The 21,461-nt window shown below is 39.2% G+C and overlaps 1 protein-coding gene across 1 annotated transcript in view; it reads left to right on the top strand.

Moving 5' to 3' along the window:
• frs2a (fibroblast growth factor receptor substrate 2a) overlaps window positions 1–21,461 on the top strand; it is an 81,255-nt gene that overhangs the window by 11,207 nt on the left and 48,587 nt on the right. The window contains exon 2 of the mRNA XM_043709773.1: window positions 19,745–19,856. The gene's annotated coding sequence lies outside the window, so the exon portion shown is untranslated. The remainder of the gene's footprint in view (window positions 1–19,744; window positions 19,857–21,461) is intronic.

Here is a 21,461-nt window from a genome sequence, read left to right as displayed (position 1 = left end):
GGGCTAACTCTGTTCATTACTCTCCTGCTGTAAGTGTCAACTCCAGAAATGTACTGGCATTTGCTTTTGCATACAAACCCACAGAAAGCAAATGCTGCTCCCTGCATGAAAATTGACTTGCTGATCCCAATAATTGAATCTTTAGAACCACATTTTTAAAGAACCGGGCCGCCATCAACTTCAGGAACTGAGCTTCGGTCACCAAGGGAAAGCGGGGTGCCTGCAGAAGTCCGTACTTCAAAATGATAAATGTGCCTTATAACGTTTGAAGCCAGCAACACTCCAGTTCTTCCACAGTCAGCTTAAACAAACTCTCAAGTCGCGAAACAGTTGGAGTTCATTTCTCACCATGTGGAAGGTACTGTCTATCCTGATAGCAGTTTAAGCAGGCTGAGAATTTGTTTTGCAAGAAGGAACAAGCAGGAAAGTATTTTATAAATCCTGGCAGCTTTTCTTCCACAATTAAAATCCAAGCTAACACTGCATGAATAATCTATGTAGCACAATATTTAAGGAGATGTAGGCTTTTCCTTTCGGTATCAATTGTGATCCGCGCTTACTTAAATTAGGCCCCTGTCTAGTTATTGAAAAAATGACGTGGGAGTTGAAGTAAACTCTTGGCCCTGTTTGAAGTGGTACAAAAGTTCATATGCTAGCATAGGCAGCTTTAAAAGACCAGCTGGTCATAATAGGAGTGCTTGGTTGCCAAGGTTACTGTGGTTGTTAGAAAAAGAATGCAGCCAAGAGGGCAAGTTCTTGATATGTGAGCTGAAGGAAAGAATTTGGTGTGATCATGCATCAGCCCTTCTAATCACACACTCAAAGAAAGCTGTGTGGGTGTAATGTAGAAACTACAAGTCTATGCAGTGGTGCTTGTATGTGGTTATGGTTTTTTTTTCCTCAAATGGTTCAGCAGGCTGACAGCACACTTCTTTAAAATGTTAACATTTATTCACTGCTGCTAGACACAGGCTGTTGTCATAGCTGGATTGTAATTTTGTTGAATTTTTTTCACCTCATGACTGACTGAAAATGCTTCTGGGTCACTTAATGAAAGCAGAGGCAGTCCAAGTACTTTATGGTAAAATAAAAGCTTAATGTTTCTGCCGACAATATATCCTATGATAGTATGAATCAAATCATATTCCCAATATATACCTGGCTTCAACTGTCACTCTGTAAATCATTGCTGCAGAATAAGTTCTGAATTGATGTCATGCTTAGTTAATCACAAGTTGTGTAGGCAAATGAGTTACAGGTCTGTTGTCACAGGGAGTGAAAGGAATGAAGGCACAAGTACCATTTGCACTCCATACTGTTCATGTTAACTTTGTTAAAATGTTCTTAAATTTTAATGAGAGCCTAAATTGAAAGATCAACAGTCAACACATTGGATCTACTGTTTAGCTCCTAGCAAATTCATTCCCTTCCATTAAAAAGCAACTTTCTAACCTTGACAGCTGGTGGTATAATCACGTTCCTAATATCAGGTCACTGTGGCCAGAGGAAAGGTAGCTGCAATTGAATCCTTTGACAAATGTAGGCAAAAATTGAGTTAACTTTTGAACCATGCCCACAATAATTTTTACTTAAACTTTGAGATAAAAGTATGATGGCTAAGTGTTTTGCATTTTGTTTCTGAAAACTGGAGACTGTTTAATTGTATGCCATATACCATTAGCTAAGTGTTCTGTGAAGTAGCCTTTGGATATACCAACGGTCTGGGCTTGGCAATAAATGAATCTGTTGGTTGCCAAGTGGCAAATTAAATGCATGATCCCAAATTGACCATTTGGAAGGAGCATGTCATTTTTAGATTCAGAGGAAATTATCCTGGATTGTTCCCATGAAATTTGTAATGGGCAGTTTTAGAAGTAGCAAAATCCATTTTGAAGAAAGTTGCAAATTGAGGTAATTACTTAAAATTGTATAAAAATAACCTAATGATTTACTAATTTTGTAAGCTTACCTCGTTATTTCAATTTATTTGAAATTGTCAGTGCCCCTTATAATCCAATAACCTGGTTATCCTTAATCTTACCCAGCTCAGTGACATTTGCATCTGGATCCTACTTGAAGAACTGAGAACCATGCAATGCTGCTGTGTTGTAACACCTGAGCCCGGTCCCATTTATATAAGACTTAATATAGCTTTGGCCCCTAGTGCCATCTGAGTGGATGACCAGTTCTTTTCGAGTGTTTGACATTTTAGTTGTGTTTCCTGACCAATTATGTGCTCTAGTGATGACAAACAGCAACAGTTTATCTCTTATTCTCATCCTGGAAATATTGAATCTCTGAATTGGTGACATCTTTGCTCGGTCTTGACAGAATGTTGGGGGAGAAAGAGCAAACCTTGTTGGGTCTTGTAGATGCTGCTGTTCCCGTTGGTGGAAGTCTTCACACGTTGCAGGCCAATCCTATGTATGTATATCCCAAACTTCCTTTGTTTATGCAGGAGACATAGTGAGACTTGACTGCAGTTCAAATTCTAGCTTTTCGAAATGGCTGATCAGTCATATTGCAGGTTGTTTTTTTGCCATGTCATCTTGATGTTTGAAACAAAATTGCTCACATAGCTGGGTAAATGTTTTTGCAGGATGCAACAAAAGAAGAGTGACTAGATCTTTCGGGAGAAAAGTCACATTGGTGACCAAAATGATGGTTGACTTGGGATTTGAATTAATTTTAAATTGAACATTCTGTATAGTTGCAGATTAGAATGACTACACAGTATCAAAAATAGTTTCCCAGTGCTGATGCTTTTGTAGAGTTACTCTCAAATACATTATTTCGTGTCCAAGAGTAATTGCATTTTTACTGTAGTACTTGCTGATAATTAGCAACAATAGAAACAAGCGAATGGTACGTGTATGGAATGAGCTGCCAAAGGAAGTGATGGAGGCTGGTACAATTACAGCATTTAAGAGGCATTTGGATGAGCATATGAATTGTAAGAGTTTAGAGGGGTATTGGCTGGGTGCTGGCAAGTGGGACTAGATTGGGTTGGGATATCTGGTCGGCATGGACGAGTTGGACTGAAGGGTCTATTTCCATGCTGTACATCTCTATGACTCTATGAACCGCCTTTAATGCAACTTCATCCCTCATCCCTACCTCTGAACCAAGAGGCCCAGGTTCAAGACCCATATGCACTAGAGACATGTAATAGCATCTCTGAACAGGTTAATTAGGGGGAAAAAAGGATTAGCTAAAGAAAGCAAAATTATGGACAGCACGGTGGCGCAGTGGTTAGCACTGCTGCCTCACAGAGCCAGAGACCCGGGTTCAATTCCCGCCTCAGGCGGCTAACTGTGTGGAGTTTGCACATTCTCCTCGTGTCTGCGTGGGTTTCCTCCGGGTGCTCCGGTTTCCTCCCACCAGTCCAAAAATGTGCAGGTTAGGTGAATTGGCCATGCTAAATTGCCCGTAGTGTTAGGTGAAGGGGTAAATGTAGGGGAATGGGTCTGGGTGGGTTGTGCTTCGGTGGGTCGGTGTGAACTTGTTAGGCCGAAGGGCCTGTTTCCACACTGTAAGTAATCTAAGTAAGGGGCTGAAAATGGTTTGCGGTACCCTAATTGTAATCTCAATAATGTCTTACACAGTTGTAGTAACATTTTCTACTTTTGTACTCTACACCTTTAGCAATAAATGCCAGAAGTCTATTTGCATTCCTTACTGCTTGCTTTACCTGTACGCTAGTTTTCTGCAGTTAGCAAAGACCCCCAATCCCTCTGCACCGAAGCAATCTGAAGTTTCTAACCATTTCAATAATAAGTTGCCTTTTAATCCTTATGACCAAAATGATAGCTTTACACTTTTTCATGTTAAACTCCATCTGCCAAACTCCAGTCACCTAATCTAGCCATTTGTAAATTTTGTATTTCTTCATTGCAACATACAATGCTCAAATAGGTGGGAAAGATTACATCTTTGGCTATTGTCCCTTTTTCCCTGCATCCTGCAGTCACCAATATAGATTGTGAATAATTGGGAGTCAAAGACCGAACCCTGTGTCACCCTACTTGTTGCATCCTTCCAACTAGAAGACATTGTTATCAGCACAACTTTTACTGAATTCCAATATCTCTGTGTGAGGAGTTGCTTAGCCTTTGTTTGGTACGTCTCTCTATAAGCTGAAACATCTTTCTTGTTTTCTTCCACACGAGCATTAAGTGACCTGAAACATCCATGTGGATCAAATAAAATAGATGGCCCTCCTAACTAGCATCATGAAAAGTAAACTCAGATTATTATGCTGTGCTAAACTGATTTTAGATCCCTACAGCTAGTTGTAGATATAGGACAGATGTCAGAGGTAGTTTCTTTACTCAGAGTAGTAGTAGAGGCATGGAAGGCACTGTCTGCAACAGTTGTAGACTCGCCAACTTTACAGGCATTTAAATGGTCATTGGAAAGGCATATGGACGAGAATGAAATAATGTAGGTTAGATGGGCTTCAGATTGGTTTCACAGGGCGGCGCAACATCAGGGCAGAAGGGTCTGTACTGCACGGTAATGTTCTATGTTTGATGTTTCTGTGTTCTATGTTAACTTGGAATATACAAGTTCCAGTTCAACAATTTCAGATGAGCTAGTTATGTGTGGTTTTATTTAAATATCTTGATTATTCGGACAATCTTGTATGTTATCACCTATGTCTAATAATTTTAAATGATGATTCATGGGATTCAAATCTATTTAGGAAAAATTGTGATGGCAAACGTAGGTAGTAATTACGTCCAGAAATGAAATACTTTCCGCTTCAAGCGTCTGCTCCTTGAAAGTCTCAGCAAAGTTAGAAGCAGAGTGAAACTCGCTCAACAACTCTCCCAGCACTATGCCTCAACACTACCTTCGAAAGAGCACTCATCTGCCATGTCTGAGTGACATCTTTCCATTTTACACCCCATGTCCCTTGGAGACTGCAGAAACCCAGAGTTGTTCATTCAGACTTGGATCAAGACTGCTTGAACTCTGACAGCAGATAGAGGAAACTTTCGTCCAGTCCGTTGAAAGGCTAATATCTTGCTTATGTTGCCACCAAGTCTTCAACATTTATGTTTTTTTGATTTCTAACGCTCCAGTTAGATACAAATTTATCACAGTATGTGTATATACACTGTGCTGAACCTTTATAATTTGGGTAAAGCATACTTTTTCAAATTATTATTGTGCATTCACTGTTTGACAACTGCGAGCATTAATAAATCACCTTTAATGTAGTAGAATGTCCTAAGGCACTTAATAGGACTGTCACTCAACAAAAGTTGACATGCAGCCACATGAGATATCAGGGTGCATGAGTGTAAGCCTGTCTGTAAGAAGCATGTTAATGCAGGAAATTAGGTATAGAGGGTAGGGAGGGAATTCCAGACGTCAGGGCCTCAATGAATGAAAGCACGACAGTCAATGGCAAAGTGATTAAAATAGGCATTGTGCGAGAAACTATAATCAAAGGAGTGCAAAACCTAGACGGCTGTAAGGATAGACGAGGTTACATAGAGAGGGTGAGAATAGGATAGGACAGGAAAGATTTGAAAATGTGGCTAAGGAGTTTTAAGTTGAAATGTTACTGGTCCTGGAGCCATTGTAGGTCAGCATGTTCAGGGATAGTGGATGGCTGGTACAGGAAGACCCCGGGTAACGAATGAGTTGCGTTTTTAAGTCTGTTCATAAGTCAAATTTGTATGTAAGTTGGAACAGTTATGTACTGCGTTGCTCAGTGATAATTGTCACTTTCATTGTGACAGAGCCTTTTACATGCTCCATTACTCTCCCCTTGTCCTTTATAGTTGTCCCGATTGTTGACTGGCTGTAGCCTAACACTTTTCCAATGTTTATTGGTGTTCTACCTCTCTCTGGTCGCTTTATTATTTCCACTTACATTTCAATTGTGATCGTTTTCCTTTTCTTCGATCCATCGCCATCACTTGCGTCAGACCTATGCGCTGAAGCCATGATGATGAGGATAAACACATGAAAAATTTACATCAAAACACAACGATGTTGACACAATCCATGTTAAAATGGCGACAACGGTGTGGCGTTGTTTTCCCTTAGGTCGACAAGCCACTGGAAACGCGCAGTGTTTTGAGCATCACACAAAGTAGTCCACCCATTCGAATCATTGTATGTAACTCGATTTTTCAAAATAATAAACTTTACGGAGGTCGTTTCATAAGGATGTGCATTCGTGACCCAGGGAAAGCCTACACTTGGTGCAAGGATACAGAAAGTTTTTATGAGCTAGAGTTTATGGAGAGGGAAAATAGGACAAAAATGACCACATTAGAATATTCAAATGGAGAGAAAACCGAGTCCTGAATTAGGGTTTTGATAGCACATGATGAAAAGCAATTGTGTGATGTTAGATATGACATCAAAGTTGAGAATGGTCTGATTGAGTTTGGGGAACTTGTCAGGGAGAGGCATGTGGGTGAATAGGTTTAATGTTTTTGATAGGGACTGAGGGCAATGGCCTCATCTTCACAGTATTCAGTTTGACAACATTTCTGCTAATCTAGCATTGTGTGTTGGGTAGACAGTCTGATTTCAGCAACTGTAGAGGGGCCAAGAGTGATGATGAAGTAGAGTTGGGTATCAACAGTGCAGGTGTCAAACAAGTGTTTTCTGATGATGTACCCAAATGGTAGCATGTGGTTGAGAAATAAGAGAGGGCTAAGGATAGATTCTTGGAGGACTCGAGATGTCACACACCAGGAATAAGAAAAAAATCATTGGTTCACTATACTGAAGTCAATATAACTGCATTAAATTGTTCAGTCAAAGCTGTTATTTGTATTTTATGAAGATTTTGGAAAAGAAAAACAGGAAAAATCATGGCAGATTATTTCTCAGTTCTAGCTTCTAAATATTGCTGGGTTTTTTTCTCCCAGCTGCTGAAATTTTTGAGGGCACCAAAAAAAGCCTGTGTACCAAACTCTTTTGCAGCTATGAAATGACAAATGATGGAGTGAGGGTGAACAGAGGGACCTGTGCTTGAAGATAAAATGCTGATCTAATACAGCACTGCATTGTTTATATATAGAAATCACCATAGTTCTGTGAAAGTGCAGAGTGATTTGTAAACATTTTCAAATCTAAGTCGTAATCTCTGCAGATAGCTGAGTACTGCTGAAAAGGTTTTGAAATATTCATGTTTTCACAATTAAAGGCAAGACAGCAGGTCAGAGTTCATTCCACCACAACAGTTAGAAAAAACAATAGGAATTTCAAGATGCTCCTTCTGTTGTATTTGTTAAATGAACGTTGAAACTTTATTGCTGGAACAGCACAGCAGGTCAGGCAGCATCCAGGGAACAGGAGATTCGACGTTTCGGGCACAGGCCCTTCCTCAGGAATCTCCTGTTCCCTGGATGCTGCCTGACCTGCTGTGCTGTTCCAGCAATAAAGTTTCAACTTTGATCTCCAGCATCTGCAGACCTCACTTTCTCTCTTTGTTAAATGAACCTGTGGTATTTTTGAATAGACTTACGAGAACCATGTATTCTGCGGAATTTAAATGTTGCCGAGATATCTTTTTTGTTTTTCCATATCCTGATACAATAGTAATAAATAAAATGGTTACTGTGCTTAATTATTTGACCAACAAATCACTGCTTTGAAATGAAATTTCAGTGTGTTCTGTCGATGTGGTGATGAAGGAGTAACAAATGAAACTTGACATGGTGGCCTGCTAACTAACTTCTATTGTGAAACAATTATCAGACCACAATTTCTAACACATACCAGAAATGAATCTTATGTGATCAGTAGAGAAAGTACAACTTCTGGCCAGAATAATGAAGTAATGTGGAAAAGTTCAAAAGAGGAAATTATCTCCCAGCCTCCCTTCAGTTATATGTAGTATTCTGCAGAGTTTGCTTCACACTGCTGGTTTCAGTACCATGCTGATGCCAAAAACTCTTATCAAATTAATAGTCTGATTGCTGCATTTTGACAGCACACAGCTATGAAAATGTGACCAGTGCAGAAGCCTTTGAATATTATTGAATGATTGCAGCTGAAAAATGTTATGATATTTGTAAAAATTTGATACATGTTTGCAACCCCCTCAATGCCTTTTCTCAGTATTTTGAAGAAATTGGCCATCATTAGGAAAACAGTGGGTGCTTTGTTGGCTGGAGTTCTGGCTGCTTCAGCCTTAAACTCCTAGCTGTGCGTGAATGATGCAGGGCTTGGATGAATGGAAGATAAGAGTGATTGTATGTAGTGTAGGTGTGGTCAAATAATTATCATTAAATGGATGTTTAGGTGAAGAACCAGCCAGGGGCAAAAGTATTATGAATTCTGAAATGAAAGCCCAAGTACTGGATTGTGGATGCAGGTTGGCAAACAACCAATTCCAGAGGGTCTGCACTTGCTGGACCCAAGGTGAAATTCTAATTGTTTTTTAATTATGAATTATTAGTATCATGGAATTCATAGTTTCACAGCTTATATTAGTCATAGAGTCATAGAGATGTACAGCACGGAAACAGACCCTTCAGTCCAACTCGTCCGTGCCAACCAGATAACCCAACCTAATCTAGTCCTATTTGCCAACACTTGGCCCATATCCCTCTAAACCCTTTCTATTCATATACCCATCCAGATGCCTTTTGAATGTTGCAATTGTACCAGCCTCCAACACTTCCTCTGGCAGCTCATTCCATACACATACCACCTTCTGCATGAAAAAGTTGCCCCTTAGGTCTCTTTTATATCTTTCCCCTCTCACCCTAAACCTACACCCTCTAGTTCTGGACTCTCCAACCCAAGGGAAAAGATTTTATCAATTTATCCTATCGATGCCCCTCATATTTTTATAAACATTTGTAAGGTCACCCCTCCGCTTCTGATGCTCCAGAGAAAACAGCCCCAGCCTATTCAACCTCTCCCTATAGCTGAGATCCTCCAACCCTGGCAACATCCTCGTAAATCTTTTCTGAACCTTTTCAAGTTTCACAACATTCCTCCGATGGGAAGGAGACCAGAATTGCGTGCAATATTCCAAAAGTGACTGCACCAATGTCCTGTACAGCCGCAACATGACGTCCCAACTCCTGTACTCGATACTCTGACTAATAAAGGAAAGCATACCAAATGTCATCTTCCATATCCTATTCTTTTTAAGATAAGCACTAATTAAAAAGGAAAAATAAAAAAGGGAGACTGAGAAAAGAAACTTCCAGTTTTTCTTTAACTTCATTCATGGGCTGTGAGCATCACTGGCTGGGGCCTGTCCCTAGCTGCTCTTGAGAAGATAACGAGTGATGTGCTACCTTCTTGAATCGTTGCAACTCATTTCATGTAGATAAATCCATAATGCTGTTAGAGAGAGCAAGTTCCAGGATTTTGATCCAGCGATGCTGAAGGAATGGCGGTATATTTCCATATGTGGATGGTGAGCAACTTGGGCAATTTCAGGTGGTGGTGTTCCTATGTTATCCACTGCCCTTGTCCTTTTGGATTGTAGTGGTGGTGGGTTTAGAGGGTGCTACCAGATGAAACTTGGTGAATTTCTGCATTGCATCTTATAGATGGTAATCACTCCTGCTACAGATTGTTGATGGTAGGGAGAGTGAATGTTTGTAGATATGGTGCCAGTCAAGTAGTGGTGCTTTGTCTTGAATGTTGTCAAACTTCTTGAGTGCTATTGGAGCTTCATTTATCCAGGTAAGTAGGAAGGAGTCCATTTCACTCCTTACCAGAGATACTTCTCAGCATTCTGAACAGATTGATTAAAATAACTATGGTTACAAGTCCAATGGTGCAATGCTGGCTGGCTGAAGAAGACAATGTCAGACCCAGGAGCTCAGAATAAGCAGAGATACAGTTACTGTACCTGTTTCTGTGACTGGAAGGTAACATTAGTGGAATTACATGGGAAGCAGAGATGCAGAGGTTCTGCAGATTTTATTTGTGCCAGATTTTGGTGAAGCTGTACTCATGGAATGTAGGGAGATTGTGCACTGATCTGGCTGGGGATCAGGCTAAATCTTGGGAAGACAAGACTTTTGAGGGATTTTATGACTGAGATTAATAGCATATGCAGGACTGTTAAACCAATTTTTGTAAGATCTGTTTTTGCTATATCTATTTAATCTATCATTTATAGATTATTATCAGCTTTAATTTTGTATGTTAATTAATGTTTAATATACATTGATTCTGTTTTTTGGAGTATAGAAACTAAAATAGTAAAAAATTATTTTGTTTAGACCATGGAATTTTGAAGCTTAATTTTTTTTCAGAAGTAACTAGGATTTCAGGTTTCTTAAAGCAAATTGCTGATCTTGACCTAAATCACGAACATTATCCAAATGAAAGAATACTCTTGTAAACAGGGATGGGTGATAGTTCTGTTTGTGTTTTAAATTATATGTAAACATTAGCTTGGTTAGGCTGCACCTTCATTTCTAAAAGCGTTCAGAAGGCCCTTGGAATAGTTTACTTCAAAGTTTGCCTGTATTGATCCACTAAAAATCAGTATTGTGCCTTTATAATGCATTTGCTTTCATCCTTTAAGACTTTTGTTGAATGATTGTATGTGATGTCCATTCATACTCCTCATGATGCAAGTTGTATCCCTGATTGGATAAGCATAACTGTGGTATTTTCGTGCTTTTGTGCGTTATTGAAAACTCTGCTGCTCTATAGAATTGGCACTGTTCTTGTTGGTGAGGATATATCTAAAGCTGACTTATGCTGTGAGATCTTTGGTGAACCATGAGAAGGGTGATTCCTGATGCAGGAGGTTTGTGCAGCTTTATACCTGCTGCATCCTCGAACAATATCCGCCAGATAATTAGCTGTAGAAAATTCTGTTATGTTTTCTATTCGATCTCATGCAACTAATAACAATCTCTGTACCAAGGAAGAATGTGCTAAAATATGTATAAAAACAGTTTTTAAAAATTTAATTGGGATATACATTGCATTTTTTTAAGAGTTGAAAGTGGCAACATGCATATCTCACATTAGGCCGTTGACTGCAATACCAAGTGGTTTCCCAAGTTATTCAATCACTTACGCACTAGCAAGCATCTAATATCAACAACACAAAAGTCACAATTTAAACACGGTTAGCTGATTTGTGCAACCCACCATGAGAAGGAAGATGGGAAAGTAATTAAGAGTAGTTTGATGAGGATACTGCTAGGAGAGACCAATTATAAATGCAACAGAATTTTTTTTTTCCCATTAGATCTCGGGAGGTTAAAGACAAAATTCATAGTGGTTTTCCGGAGTCTGAAAAATTAGGAACAAGGTGAGGCCACTTTACCCCTCAAGCCTGTTCTGCCATTCGTTAACATAATGGTTGATCGTATTGTGATTGATTGCTGCAATTTGTTGAAAATAATGAGGATTGTGAAGCCAATCTGATAAATTATTTTAAGAAGGAACTGACAATTTGAATTATTGGACTGTTGAGGAATGCAGGAGCAGGAGGAGACCCTTCAGTCCCTCAATCCTGCTTCACCATTCTAGATCATGGCTGATCATCTACTTCATTGCTATGTTCCTGCTCTATCTCCTTGATGATGATATCAAAAAAATCTACTGATCTCCGTCATAAATATTCTCAAAGACTGAGAATTCCAAAACGCTCTGTGAGTGAACCAAGTTAAAAATCTCATAACACAAGGTTATTGCCCAACAGGTTTATTTGCAAGTACAAGTTTTTGGAGTACTGCTCCTTCGCCAGGTAGCGAGTGGGGCAGGATCTTAGGGCACAGAATTTATAGTTAAAGATCAAAGTGTTATACAACTGATATGATGTATTGATTGCTGTTAAGTCTTTAATCATTTAGAATGGGGATGCAAGTTTCAATTGACCACATCATACCTATCTTTGAGTGAAGAAATTCTTTATAATCTCAAATGGCTTGCCCCTTGTTCTACGACTGTGTCCCCTGGTTCTTGATATCCCAGTCGAAAAGTGTGGCACTGGGAAGACACAGCAGATCAGGGTGCAACCGAGGAGCAGGAGAATCTTAGCACTGCTGCCTCACAGCACCAGGGTCCCAGGTTCGATTCCAGCTCGGGTGACTGACTGTGTGGAGTTTGCACATTCTCCCCGTGTCTGCGTGGGTTTCCTCCGGGTGCTCCAGTTTCCTCCCACAGGCCAACGATGTGCAGGCCAGGTGAATTGGCCATGCTAAATTGCCCGTAGTGTTAGGTGCATTAGTCAGAGGAAAATGGGTCTGGGTGGGTTACTCTTCGGTGAGTCAGTGTGGACTTGTTGGGCCGAAGGGCCTGTTTCCACACAGTAGGGAATCTAATCTAATCAACTCGGTTGCTGCCTGACCTACTGTGCTTTTCCAATACCACACGTTTTGACTCTGAACTCCAGTATCTGCAGTCTTCATTTTTTCCTTGTCTTGATATCCCAGACAAGGAGACATACTTCTTGCATTTACCCTTTAGAAGAATAGGTAGAGACCTCATTAAATTTTTAACTCCAGAGAGTACAGGCTCAATCTGTTCAGTCTGTCCTTGTTGAATAGCCCTGCCATTGCACGAGTTATAGGTGTACCTTTGCTGTCCTCCTATGGTAAATATATCTATCTTTCCAAAGTTGAGGGAGCCAAACTGTACACAGTACTCCAGGTACAGTATCACCAATGTTCTGTGCAACAGTGTAAATAAGACATATTTAGTCCTGTTCTTTCATTCTCTTGTGAAAAAGGCTACTTGCCTTTCTAATTGCTTGCTGCACCTGCATGTTAGCTTTCAGTGACTTATGAGCAAAGACACCAGGTCCATTGAGACATCAACATTTCTCAATCTAAAGGATTTCAGATTGAGCATTCAAGTCGATATAAACTCAGTGACTCTTGGAGACACACAGTAGAACAGACTTGATGGGCCTAATGTGCAGTGATATATATATATATTTTTCAGAAAATGTATGAAATATATATTCCACAAAAGGTTACATAAACCTCTTTCTTGCCATCCAGCTGAGAGATTGTACTGACTCCTTGTTTCTTAAAGTGCTTCACTGAGACAATGTCAAAAAGCACAGGATAAAGAAGAAAGTCTAGTGTTTTTATAAGGCTGTTATGAAAATTTCAGGATGTTCCAAAATGCTTAAGTGTTTTTTAAAGAATGTGGTCATGGTTTGTAATGTAAGATATTTTTAAGCTAATTACTGCATAGCAAGCAACTTCAAACAGCAATGTGATAACGTCCAGATAATCTGTCATTGTGATGTTGATTTGAGGCATTAGTATTTTCCAAAGCACTAGGGGTAAATGTTCTTGTCCTCTGCAATAGAGTGCCAAGTGATTTTTTTTTTACATTCACCTGAGAGAGCAAACAGGACCCTCGTTTTATACCTTACCTGAAAGAGGCACATCCAGCAGTGCAAACTCACTCCAGACTAATGGAATGTAAGCCTGAATTTTTGCGCTCAACTGAACTTGAACTCATTGACACAGCATAATTTGGCCCGTACTTTTCCATAAGCTACCGCAGGAGCCATCTTTTGCAGTAGCAGAGCCTGGCATTGGGAGAGAGTGTATTCTTCCAGTGTGGTACACTGTGAACAAAGCTACACGATGTTACATGATGTCATAAGGTGAAGACATACCGCTTGTTGTCAGTCTTCAGTGACAGATTAGTGTTTATGATTTTAAATATTTCAAAGCAGAAGTGGAACTTAAAAATAAAATTAAAAAAAGATACATTTAACATTTTTAGCAATTGGCTAGAGTGTGTCAAATGCTGTTTCTGTTATTGGTGGGACCAAGGAAATGGTGAGAGAGAAATGGAAATGAAACAGTGGGGACTGCAGAGGAGGGGGGATGGGGGGTGGGGGTGGGGGAGCAGTCTGGAGTTGAGAGAACTATGAACATTTTAAACAGACTATAGCAATGATGCTTTAGATTTTCTAACGTATATTCTCATCTAATCTGCTGATATGTTTCCTTCTCACGATCTTTGCTGACTTGAGCTTGTGATTGAGTTCTAACTCTTTACATGCAAAAATCTGCCATCCTCACCTGGTCTGGATATGTGACTCCAGATCTACAGCCATGTAGTTAACTCTTAGCTGTCTAGTGTGACCAATCACTCCATTCAAGAGCAACTAGGGATGGACAGTAAATGCTAACCTTGCTAGTGATGCTTGCATCCAGTGAAAGAACAAAGAAGAAGAAAAAAACTACTTGCATGTTGGAGGCAAAAATTCCTGAATTCTGGTCCCTGCTTCTTCAAGAATTGAAACAGATCATCAAGATGAATTCTGGAACCCATTGCAGTGCATTGTAATTTTGGATTTTAGAGTTTTGAGAAGATTTGTAGCTCAGGTTGAGGTTCTGGATGTAGGTTTGCTCACTGAGCTGGAAGGTTCATTTTCAGATGTTTCATCACTGTATTAGGTAACATCTTCAGTGAGCTTCTGGACGAAGCACTGTTGATGATTCCTGCTTTGTATTTATATGTTTGGGTTTCTTTGGGTTGGTGATGTCATTTCCTGTTATTTTCCTCAGGGGTTGCTAAATGGGGTCCAAGTCCATGTGTTTGTTGATAGAGTTCCGGTTGGAATGCCATGCTTCTAGGAATTCTCATGCGTGTCTCTGTTTGGCTTGTCCTAGGATGGATGTGCTGTCCCAGTTGAAGTGGTTATCTGTATGTAAGGATACGAGTGAGAGAGGGTCATGTCGTTTTGTGGCTAGTTGATGTTCATGTATCCTGGTGGCTAGTTTTCTGTCTGTTCGTCCAATGTAGTGTTTGTTACAGTTCTTGCACGGTATTTTGTAAATGGCATTCGTTTTGCTTGTTGTCTGTATAGGGTCTTTCAAGTTCATTAGCTGCTGTTTTAGTGTGGATTTTAGAATAAGTAAGTTCTTAAGTTGCAGTCCACAAAAGTGGCAAATTCTCAGTATTTCACTGCTAAAGTCTATTGTAACATCAATGCCATTAGTTTGAATAGTTTTTGTCCATGTATTGATTCCAGTATTAAAGAAATGTGGGAAAAAAACCTTAATTATATTGACAAATAGACAAGCAAAGAATGTTTCATTAGAGGTGGAGAAGAATGTAGATTTGAGAGTGGAAGCAGGCAGGCAAGGTTTGTGAAGGAAGCATTTAGTCGAGGCAATTGGTGGGACATTGTTTACATTCCACACTGTTCATCTCTATGTCAAAGGGTACCATGGCAGGACAAAAAGCTCACTTATTGATCAGAAGTAATGTGGCCTATGTAAATAGGATGCTGAGGCAAAAAGTAAGTAGCATTTCCAAACTCAGAATTAATTGCGCACAATTGGACCGGGCAAAAACCCCTACCATTTATTCTAGGGATCAGGAGGGAAAGATTTGTTGGAGGTGTTTTTGAGCCTTGGGAAGTTTATCTGATTTCAGTATTGTACTTTGATACACTGACAAAATGTGCGGACAAAATATTTCAGTCTTGACTTCCAGTTTACATGAATAAATATTGCAAGAAAAAATAGTCTTGTATTGATTTTGTTAGTAAAGAAAAGGATTTTAACAGTTCCAATTTGCATATAGGTAACAGCTTCAACTTTGTTCTCATGGTATAGCAACAGAAAAATCCAGTGTCAACTGTGACTATTATTTGTGCATAATACAAAGATAAGTTTCCTTATGTGGCAATCTCTTGTGTCCCACCTCCCCAACTCTGTTTCTTTGCTACTGTGCACAAAACAATGTTTGAGCTGATATGCATCCTACTTATTGCAGACGTTCCAGGGAGATTAGTCCAGTACAAACAAATAGTCGCTAACCCTGACCATTCTGACTGATCCCGTGCCCAGAAATTTGAAATGATTTATGCTTTGAACATTTGCTAGAAGGAAGGTGTGGTTTCGTATACATTTGCTCATCAAAAAGAATTTCTGTAAGTGTGTTGGAGGAAAGGGGAAGACATTATCATTGAAAAAAATACCAGGTACGAAGTTAGGTTAACAATACTTCAGTAAGAGGCGTACATCTCTGAAAAATATTGTTTCCTATGTGTGGTAGTCTGCCAGCTGTTAATACTGATTATTTTTCGCCCTTCATGAGCACTTTTCCAAAAAGAGATTTGTAAACTAAATTAAAATCATGTGAAATATTATTTCTACCAACTTCAGCTGAGTGTAGCATTGTCAACTTTCTGCAGATGTGTTGTGGTTGCTATCTCTGTTTTTTAAAAATCAATTGAGTTAGAATCTCAGAATGGTTACAGCACAGAGGAGGCAATTTGAGCTGTCATGTCTGTGCTAGCCCACTGAATGATCCATTCACCTAATGCCACTCTTCTGCCGTTTCCAAAAACCCAACAAATCTTTTTTAGTTTCCGATGATGTGACTCCTTTTCCACCAATCTGTGCATGTCCTTTTGAAATTCTGCACTGTACTCCTCATGCTTCACATACTTCCAAGTTTCATATGATCTGAAAAGTTTGAAGGTGTGTCCTGCACATGAAGTTTATTTAGGTCATTAATGTACATCAGGATGAAAACCGGTCCCTGGGCAACTCCACTATTAACGTTCCTGTGATCTGAAAAACAGCTATTTGCGACAGATCCCAGTCACTCAGCTAATATCATATTCATGTTGCTCCTGTCCCTGTTTCCTTCCATGAGCTCTAACCCTGCTCATAAGTCTGTGATGCATTACTTCATCAAATGTCTTTTGGAAGTCCATACACATCATATTACCCTTATTAATCCTTTTTTGGTTACACATCAAAAAGCTCACATAACTAATTAAGCAAAATTTTTTGTCCACATTTGCTTTCCTTAATTAATCTACAGTTGCCTGTGATTACTAATTTTTGTAACATATTATTGTTTCTAAAAGCTTTCTTGTCACTGAGGTTAAACTGATTGGCCTTTGGTTGCTGAGCTATTCTTCATTTTTTTTTAACAAGGTTGTAACACTTGCAATTCACCAATACTCTCGTACAACCCCTAGATCTAAGGAAGACTGGAAAATCATGGCCAGCATCTTTGCAGCTTCCATGTGTTTGTTTTCTTTTCCCCACCATACACCTTCAAGCCGAGGTTGATTAATATTTTGTACTTCCCTGTCTAAAATAAAACTGGCTATATTTTCTGCTTCTGTCATGCTTATGAGAGTTGCTTATGAAGCATAATTATCTCATGTCTATATCATTGACACAGCAAAAGCTAAAGTTAATTTTGTGCAGCTTTTGCATCAATTGAACAGATTGATATTTTTTTTAAAAAAAGCTTTGTTATGCTAGATTGAAATTCAACTTTTGAAAAATTTCAACTCTCCAAAGTAGGGCAAGTTGCATGAGTGTGCAAATGCTTAGCAGATGCAATGAATAAAAGTAAGTTTACGCACTTTGGTAGCAAAAGCAAAAAAAAGTGGTATATTATCTAAATGGCAATAGATTGGGAAAGGGGGAGGGTCAATGAGATCTGAGTGTCCTTGTACACCAGTCATTGACAGTATGAATGCAGGTTCAACAAACACTGACGAGGCAAGTCATATGTTAACCTTTTTATAGAGAGGATTTGAGTACAAGAGCAGGGACATCTTGCTGCAATTGTACAAGGACTTGAATGACACCTTGAACGCTGTGCGTAGTTTTGGACTCTTTTCTGAGGAATAATGTTCTAGTTGTGCAACAAAGGTTTACCAGACTGATTCCTGGGATGACATAGAGTCAGAGATGCACAGTACAAGAACAGATCCTTTGGTCCAACTCGTCCATGCCAACCGGTATCATAAATTCATCCAGTCACATTTACCAACACTTGGCCTATATCCCTCTAAACCCTTCCCAGTCATATGCCCATCCTGATGTGCCTTTTAAATTTGTAATTGTAGCAGGCTCCACCACTTCCTCTGACAGATCATTCCAGACACGCATCACCCTCTGCGTGAAAAAGTTGCCCCTTAGGTCCCTTTTAAATCTTTTCCCTCTCCCGTCATCAGGATGTGTGACGAGAAACTGCATTGGCGAGGGCTATATTCACTGAGGTTTAGAAGAATAAAAAGGGGGAGGGTTACTCATAGAAACTTTTAGAATTCTAACAGGGCTTAATGCAGGGTCAATGCGGGAGGAATATTCTTGCTGACTGGGAAGCGCAGAACCAGGGTCACATTCTAAGGAAACTGTGTAGGGCATTTAAGGCTGAGGAAAGACTTGCTCACTCAGAGAGGTGATCTTATGGAATTCGCTGCCACAGAAAGGCAAAAATGTTGAATATTTTTAAGAAAGATAAATATAGTTCTTAGGGTTAAAGGAATCAAAGGGTATGAGTTGAAAACAGGAGTAGGGTACGAAGAAGAATGATCAGCCATGATTGTATCGGTTGGCAGGACAGGTTCGAAGCACTGGCCTACTCCTCCTATTTACTATACTTCTATGATTAAAAGTCAATTCAACTGACTGAATTTAAAATAATTTCCAAGGTGTGTATATTTGTTTCTGCTCTTCAGACCTAGCTCATTGCAGTCTGTATTCTTCAATTTGGTCCATTTGTATGACTTATACTATTGAAATCTAACTGAAAGTTTGTAATCTAACTAAAATGGAAGACAAAATCAAAGCCAATTCATTATTTCTTCACATGCTGTAGACAGAACTTGTACAGTGTGATTAAGACTGCTCAATTCAATGCATTGTAATTAGCTAGTTTTATAGTAGTATCTAGAACTTTCCATTCATCGACAAATGGCAACACATCAGTTGGTTAAAATATAATTCAATTAAAACTGAGGTTAAAAAGTAAATTTGCTGCATGAATCTAGTTCAGGTAGATTGGGATGAAAATCTCTCCTCAGCTGTTATAGGATCCAAGGTGAAGATAAGTTTAAAATAATTCCTTCTAGACAACACAACTGCCTAAAATTTGATATTTACACTTCAGAAATGCTGTTGTAAAATTGCTTTCTGTGGTCAATGGAACAAGGTCTCCATTACTTATTCCTCCATTCACGATTGTGGCACATCAGATTAGTTCAGGACATTTACAGTATTGGATACTTTTCATTTCTCCCCCATCTGTTTTCTCTCCTTCCCTTCTTTCCTGACAGTGTTGAGACACAATTTCAGAGGAACCAGGGGCCCTTAGTTAGTTGACTTGAGTTTATTATTCATGTAAAAGCCTTGTCTGTAATTGTCAGTTTGCTTTATGACTCAGGGACTGGGGGGAGGGGGAGGAAGGAGGGAGGTGTCCTCAGCTGATCATAAGTTCATTTATTTTAGTGATTGCTGAAGAGTAATCAGAGCTGGGAACTGAAGTTAACTTTCCTGTCCGTGCAAAAGGATGTTGAAGCTGGTTGTAGCACCCTTGTTCTCAAAATGACTAAAATTACTTAACGTAAAACAGAGTAAGAATCAATCTGGGTATTTTACAAGTCTTTCTGGCATCATTATACATTGAATAAACTCACTAAGCCAGTGGGAGGAACACTGTCTGAGCTAAATTTAACCCATGCTTGATGTTATAGTGGAATGCAAAAAATGTAATTATGTGGCATTATCATCAGTCATTTGAACACAAGAATTCTGTTATATTTTTGTTTCAAACTTAGAAGACCCATTTTTTTCACTACAGAAAAAAAAACCTTTTTTTAAACTGTTTACATTGGCTTGACGGCCATTATCTTAATTTTATTTGAAAAGTAGGTGAATCACTTTTTTTAAAAAAAGCTGTACATACAATTTGTGATCCCATCTGTATGTTGTTCCATGAAGCATTGCACAATGTCATATTTGGTGTTTGCTCTTTCTGTTTACAGGGTGAAAGTATAAAATGGCTGTTCAACAATTACATGAGAACTTCTGAAATATGATTGGATTCATGACGCTGAGAGAGAGACTGCTAGCATTAACTCTAATGGCCAAGTCTGGGTGAGTGATTTTATTTCAGCAGTTTTTGTTCAACGTGTGGGGTAAAAGACTTAAAGTGCATAATTTTTATGCAATGTATTTTTACTTTGCAGAAAATTGTGGACAAGAATTGGAATTTAGATCTGTAAAGTATATACAGTATATGTGTGTTTGTGTGTCTATTACCTAGCTTTCAATGAACTGTTCACATTATTGATTGCAACGAAACCAAATTTCATAAAAGACAAATATTAATGTACTAGAGAAGTTTAATATCAATTAAATATTCAATTAGGATGCAAGTTACCTGACAGTGACTTTTTTTAATATCTGGATTACTTTCCATTCATTTGAATAACATTAAACTTCTGTTCAAGCAAACTGTTCGTTTTATAAACCATGTTGGTGCTTTAACTATACAGTATTAATCTGAAAGCAGCCTTTCAATCTTTTGGCCTGTTCTTTTTAGTATCCAACTCCTATTCATCCTGAGTTTTGTTGTTCAAACTGCCATATTGTTGTACAGGTTTGCCTTTTTAAACATGATTTTTAATTTCTGTTAAATTTTCACTATCTCTTCAGAAAGGCAGTATATCATACTGGGATCCAGTTCTTGTTGACAGTGATGTCGTAACTTATCCGAGAGGCTTTTCTTTTCCATAATATAGAGTCATGGAGACGTACAGCACAGAAACAGACACTTCGGTCCAACCCATCAATGCCGACCAGATATCCCAACCCAATCTAGTCCCACTTGCCAGCACCCGGCACATATCCTTCCAAAGCCTTCCTAGTCATATACCCGTCCAGATGCCTTTTAAATGTTGGAATTGTATTAGCTTCCACCATTTCTTCTATCTGCTCATCCCATACACATACTACCCTCTGCGTGAAAAAGTTGCCCTTTAGGTCTCTTTTATATTGTTGTCCTTTCACTATAAATCTATGCCTTCTAGTTCTGGACTCCCCTGGCCCAGAGAAAAGACTTTGTCTGTTGACCCTATCGATGCCCCTCATGATTTTATAAACCTCTATAAGATCACCCCTCAGCCTCTGACGCTCCAGTGAAAACAGTCCTAGCCTATTCAGCCTCTCCCTGTAGCTCAAATCCTCCAACCCTAGCAACATCCTTGTAAATCTTTTCTGAACCCTTTCAAGTTTCATAACATCCTTCTGATAGGAAAGAGACCAGAATTGCACGTAATATTCCAACAGTAGCCTAACCAATGTCCTGTACAGCCGCAACATGACTTCCCAACTCCTGTACTCAATACCCTGACCAATAAAGGAAAGCATACCAAACGCCGCCTTCACTATCCTATCTATCTGCGACTCCGCTTTCAAGGAGCTATGAACCTGCACTCCAAGGTCTCTTTGCTCAGCAACACTCCCTAGGACCTTACCATTTAAGTGTATAAGTCCTGCTAAGATTTGCTTTCCCAAAATACAGCACCTCGCATTGATCTGATTAAACTTTATCTGCAACTTCTCAGCCCATTGGCCCATCTGATCAAGATCCTGTTGTAATCTGAGGTAACCTTCTTCGCTGTCCACTACATCTCCAATTTTGGTGTCATCTGCAAACTTACTAACTATACCTGTTATGCTCACATCCAAATCATTTAT

The sequence above is a fragment of the Chiloscyllium plagiosum genome, chromosome 19, assembly GCF_004010195.1.
Source record: "Chiloscyllium plagiosum isolate BGI_BamShark_2017 chromosome 19, ASM401019v2, whole genome shotgun sequence".
Taxonomy (NCBI): domain Eukaryota; kingdom Metazoa; phylum Chordata; class Chondrichthyes; order Orectolobiformes; family Hemiscylliidae; genus Chiloscyllium; species Chiloscyllium plagiosum.
Note: the sequence above shows the minus strand (reverse complement) of the source record. Positions and strands in the feature narration are given on the sequence as shown.